This window comes from Galeopterus variegatus, unplaced genomic scaffold (assembly GCF_000696425.1).
Source record: "Galeopterus variegatus unplaced genomic scaffold, G_variegatus-3.0.2 Scaffold1005, whole genome shotgun sequence".
In the NCBI taxonomy this organism is placed as follows: Eukaryota; Metazoa; Chordata; class Mammalia; order Dermoptera; family Cynocephalidae; genus Galeopterus; species Galeopterus variegatus.
Window position 1 is genome coordinate 637,548 of NW_007727116.1, and position 5,879 is coordinate 643,426.

The 5,879-nt window shown below is 41.9% G+C and overlaps 1 pseudogene; it reads right to left on the reverse strand.

Moving 5' to 3' along the window:
- LOC103591669 overlaps positions 1-3,017 on the reverse strand; it is a 7,384-nt pseudogene extending 4,367 nt beyond the window's left edge.
- Positions 3,018-5,879: the final 2,862 nt, after the last annotated feature.

A 5,879-nucleotide genomic window follows, 5' to 3' on the forward strand; every position in this document is an offset into this window, starting at 1 on the left:
TCTTGAGAGCCTTCCTAATATGTGCAAGTAAATGAGAAGACTAGAGACGATCAGAGTCTCTTCCATGGTCTGTCCTTACTTTCTGTATAGCTTTTAGAATTGGTAAGCCTCGCTGGTGTAGCAGAATTAGGAAGCAGTCTAGATCTTCTGTATGCCTTGACCAACAGTGGACTTTTCTTATTGGTTAACTTATCACCACCTGTCCAGTGTAAATCAATGGTTGGTGTGCTGGTCACGAATGAGTCCTGTAGGATTCCCCTTCACTGAGGGAATCCCTGACCTGTGTGGGTCCTAGTACCCACCTCTATAGGAGTGCCAATCACACCCGCCAGACAGAACTTAAAGGAAAGGTTTTTATTTCAGAAGACATCGGCTGGGAGACAGAGGGTAAAGTTGCATGTGCCTCTCTGATCGACTGAGGGCTAGGGTTTATGTAGGTACATGCATCATTTATACAGGGTGTCTCAAGTGTGATGGACAGCTGCTGCCTGCTTTGAGAGACGTAGATGTATCGGGATGTATCAGGTGAGACAGGATGCTTTGAGAAATGTATGGGGACATATTGGGCTAGACAAGATGCTTTCAGAGATGTGTTAGGCCAGACAGGATGTTCAAGAGTGCGGGACAGCTGCTGCCTGCTTTGAGAAATGTATCGGGTGAGACAGGTTGTCTGCTTTTGACACAATCTTAGTTAATCACTAAGGCTGAGCTATGAAGGGAAAACAAAGTTAGTTCCATAGTGCACGCACGAGTGTGGCGGTTTCTGCGTTTACAGCACCACTTGTCAAAGGGCTGCTCGTGTTGTTCATGCCCATCACGATTTCTCTGGCTAAATTACTCTCGGCAGATGGTATTGAAATGCTTTGACGATCACCTTTATCCTTGTCCTCCTCTTATTTTTGCTACTGTTCAGTCTCAGCAACCAAAAGAGAACGGATCAAATCCTGTTGCAACATCAGTTTTTTCAAAAGGTTTTACTGAAAAGCAGCTGTTCATATGTTGAGTCCTCTTGGGATTTTGCTACAGAAAGTCTCACATATAGAATTACTACATTTGTAGAATGATCAAATTTAAAGAATAAAATCGCTTCCTCTAACACTTGGTTAACACTTCCCCCTGCCTGGAATGCCTTTTATCATTTACCCGAGAAACTCACGCTTACGGGAGCATTTGACTGTCATCTCCTCGCAAGCCTTGTTTAGAAACTCCCTTTCCTCTGCTCAGCTCCTGTCTACTACCGTCTAACCTCTGCTACAGGAAGCTTGCTTTCTTCTGTGTTGTAGCATATCTCGTACATATCATTATTATGGTGCATATAACATTATACCATAGTTGATTATGAATGAACTCATGAGTCATCATGAATGATGCTGAACCTCTAGGAACTGTGTCTTATTCTCTCTGTTATCACAGCCTGGCTCAGAATCTGGCATCTGTTCACAGGTATGTGATGAATGGACATGTGACTGTGTAGCACAGGGTTTTCCACCCTGAGCCTGAACTGAGACTGTCACCCTGTGACTTCCTCCAGTTGTCTATTTGCATGAGTGGATGGTATCATTTAGAGGAAGAAGATTTTTGAGCACAGTCTGGACCAGAGGGAGACACAGGAGATGGGGAGGGCAGTAAGATGTCTGTTCCTCAAGTCCTAGGCTTGATCCCTTTTTTGGAGAGAAGCTGGCACTGAAAATGAAAGTGCTTCATTCAGAACTTTGTAGGACTCGGGGCACAGGCAGGGGTCCCTGGGACTAGAGACCATTGTGTGGTGCAGGCCTGGGGAGAAGGATGCCATTTACTCCTACCCTACAGATGTGTGGCTCTAGGTGTGCAGAGGTGACTTGAGAAAACTTTATGCCATCTGTCTCTCTGAGGTACCAAAGAGCAGCTTTGCTGACTCCCAGAGACAATGCTCTAGGAAGGAAAATTCCCATGGATAGCTACAACACCAGGAGCAATGGTATTGGCGAAGGTCGGGCTCTCTTGAAAATGCCCTACAGGCAGCCAACGTTAAAAAAGAGAGGCAGGAAGAGAGCACTGTGTGCACACAGGAGATCAACTCAGAGACCCCCAGGACAGACTGGAGGGACTTGGGGCAGGAGTTGAGGGCCTGCCTTGTGTGGTGCGGTCACCCAGCAAGCACCATTGGGTTAAATGATCACAGAACCTAATTGGTACTGTCAGGCAGGACTTTAAAAAGTGTGGGTTATAGATGAATAATAGCTCGATAGTTATGAATAGAAGATATGTGTAAAGTGCTAAAAATCACATGCTAATTAGAATTATGTTTTTAGTGGGTGCTTCTATAGATGTGTCAAAACATTGATTAGGTAGCTCAAGATAGGGATAAACTTCTTATTTCTGGAATTTATCACCATGGAATCAGCCATTTGAGTGGACATTGAACTGAAGTGTTAGAAAAGATTAAAGTCCATGAGAGAAATGTGTTTGATGGGGGGTGGCGGGAAGGCCACTGTCTGGGAATTTACCTTGGTGATTTCACCACAGGCCAGGGTCTGCGCCTTAGTTTTCAGGTTCAAAAACTGCGAAAATTGGTTTTGTCAGCCCACCAAGGTAAGATCAGTTCATCAGGCCCTAAGTCATACTAACCAAATTCACAAGAGACAGATTGAATCTGTAAATCAAAACACCATTTTATTAATTTACAATGACAAATAAAATTGGCCAGGAGATCAGACACACGTTCTGTTTCAAGCACATTCTCTCCCTGTGATGAAATCTAGATGGGAAGTCAAATTATCACCTGAAGACATCCTGATGAGCCTGTGATCGGGGTGAGAAGAGGGAGCTGGAGGACTGCCTGGAATGTCCAGTGAAGCCTGATGCTCCCTCTCCACCAGAGGGACACATGGCTCAGGACTGGTCACCACTCCAGCACAGACCTGCCTGCACATGACCCTCTTCCTCATGGACACTGATTTGCCCATGCTGACCACACTGCTTTTTGGACGTGTTCTTTCTTCAGCTGTGTCAATTCCATTGATTAGGTTACAGCCCATTCTTTGCTCTTCCTTGACCTTGCTTTCACCCTGCTTACCAAAAGAGGCTGGGAAATGACACTTATCCCAGGGTGACCCTAACCTAGCTTCAGGGTCAGCAGTGGCTGTCCTGTTCTGCTGAGTTAGGAAACCCCATGCGATCACGTGTGATCAGAGTGTGAACCAAACACTGCCCCTACCCCCGCCCCTAGGCTTTGCCTGTCAACCTTCAGGCCAGGTCCAGCAGGACAGAGGAGGCTAATGAATTGGTAATGATGGGTGATCAAAACCTTTATCTCAGAATAGAGGCTGCCTCTTCTCTGGAAACCATTTGCTACCTTAATTGAACCCAGAGTAAGCTGCTGTTGGGAGCTGAGTTGATGAGAGAGCTCTGCTGACGTCCTAGAATTGCAGGCTCATTCTCTGCATCAGTATGCAGACATGGTATATGAAATGCTCAGGATGTTAGCTGACAGCTTTGTGAAAGGGAAGAAATGTCCTAAAGGTAATAACTCTGGTTTTGTTTGTGGAGAAAGAAACACTCACTGCATTCATTACTTTGGGGGCCACCCCTTTGGTCCAATGAATTCTGTCTTCCCCAACTCATCTCTTCCTTAGATACCTCCCTTACCAACAGGTTGACTCATTTTAGCTTCATTCTACTTAAATCATGCTAATAGGTAACAATACCAAGAGCTTATCATGTGCTAGACTCTGTTTTAGCACTTTACATATTAATTCCTTTAACCATCAGAACAATCCTGTGATGTCTGGCGCTATTACTGCCTTCATATTAAGTATGAAGAAAAGAGACAAAGAGAGGTTATGTAACTTGTGTGAAGTCACTAGCTAGTAAATGGCAGAGCTAGAATCTAAACTTGTCAGTCTGCCCTCTGATCCACAGTATTAAACAGAGCTAAACGTTTTCTCAAACCTGTATGAAATTTTAGCTGATCATACTAGCTCTTACTATCTGAGTTTCCAAGCTAGAATCTAAACTTGTCAGTCTGCCCTCTGATCCACAGTATTAAACAGAGCTAAACGTTCTCTCAAACCTGTATGAAATTTTAGCTGATCATACTAGCTCTTACTATCTGAGTTTCCAGGAATCTGCTTAAAAATTGGGATATGTTCTTATGATTTTCTCTAGGAATTTTATGGTTTCACGTTTTATGTTTGATCCAAGTCTTTGATCCATTTTGAGTAGATTTTTATATATGGTGTAAGATAAGAGTCCAATTTTATTCTGTTGCATGAGGGTATCCAGTTTTCCCAACACTATTTATTGAAGAGAATATCCTTTCCCCATTGTGTACTCTTGTCAACTTTTTCAAAGATTAGTTGACCATATATGTGTGGGTTTATTTCTGGGCTTTCTATTATGTTCCATTGGTCTATGTGTCTGTTTTTATGCCAGTACAAACTGTTTTGATTACTATAGCTTTGTAATATATTTTGTAAACAGAAAATAAATAAATAAATAAATAAAATTTAGACATTTTAATAGATGCAAAAAATTAGGGTATATTAACAATAAATATTTGATATTCTACTAGTTGTACATCCTTGAATAAGTCATTTATCTCTCTGGGACTCAGTTTGTTTAAAACAAGAGAGTTAAACTACAGAATCTCTAAGTTCTCTTCCAATTTTGACTTTCTGAGTTTATTACCACAACCACTACTACTACTCCTGTGTACAAGTATTTGTATTCAGTTTAACCATTTACATAAATTATTTTATGATGGTTCTTCAAAAAATTCATGGAAAGCCTGCATTATCTTTTAATTCTACTTTTCCATGAGCTTTTTGAAGTGCACTTGTATTTTATCATTAAATGACCATTGACTCAAGAGGTTATTTTCATTTACCTTTATATTTCCAGAAATATTTGTCATAGTGCTGGACATCATAGGCATTGCTCCTCTTCATTAACTTGAACTGATTTTCATAATCCTCCTGTAAGATGGGCAGGCAACATTATTATCTTCATTATACAGATGAAGAAACTGATGCTTAGAGAGGTCTAATGAGTGACCTAAAATCATAGCATTCACTTCTGTGCCCTTCTTCAGTTCCATTCATTCATTCATCCCGCAGTGGTATTATAAATACACCTATTCTCCTACGATAGCAAGTTCTCAAGCAATAAACAGCAGTACACAGTGCATTTCTTAGCTCTCTGCCAGAGAAATAATAAGATTGTGTGTGACAAAATACGACTCATTTAAGAGAACAAATTATTCTAAGGTGGTTTTTGTAGAACTATGTGGCAACTGACTACTGTGTGTACATGTAGTTTTAAAATTGAGTAATAGGGGCCGGCCCGGTGGCGCACTGCTATAGTGTGCCGCTTGGGAAGTGCGGCGGCGCTCCCGCTGAGGGTTCGGATCCCACATACAGACCGGTTCCCGCTTACTGGCTGAGCGAGGCGCGGGAGCAGTGCCAAGGGTTGCAGTCCCATTGCTGGTCCCGGTCCGGTACGGGGGCAACACTGAGGGTTGTGATCCGTTGCTGGACACAGAAAAAGACAAAAAGGAAAAAAAAAATTGAGTAATAGCCAAAGATGAACTTTTGATTGCTTTTTGTTTACTGAATTACAAATTCTCATGTTGAACAATAACTCATGCAAGATCACCCAGGAGCTTGGTACAATGAAAAGATAGCTCAGGTGACTCAGACTTCAGCATCATACAGTGTGACCCTTTTTTATAATGGGGTAAAGCAGTCCAAACTTCAGCAGGCACAAATCTAACAGAACTGAAAACAAGAAGTGAAGAATTGGATTTATACTTGGATTAATTAAGGTTTTGTATCAGATCATAAATGACTTTTGCCATCCAAATTTTTCCAAAGAGATACTATTTGTAAATGGAGAAAAAA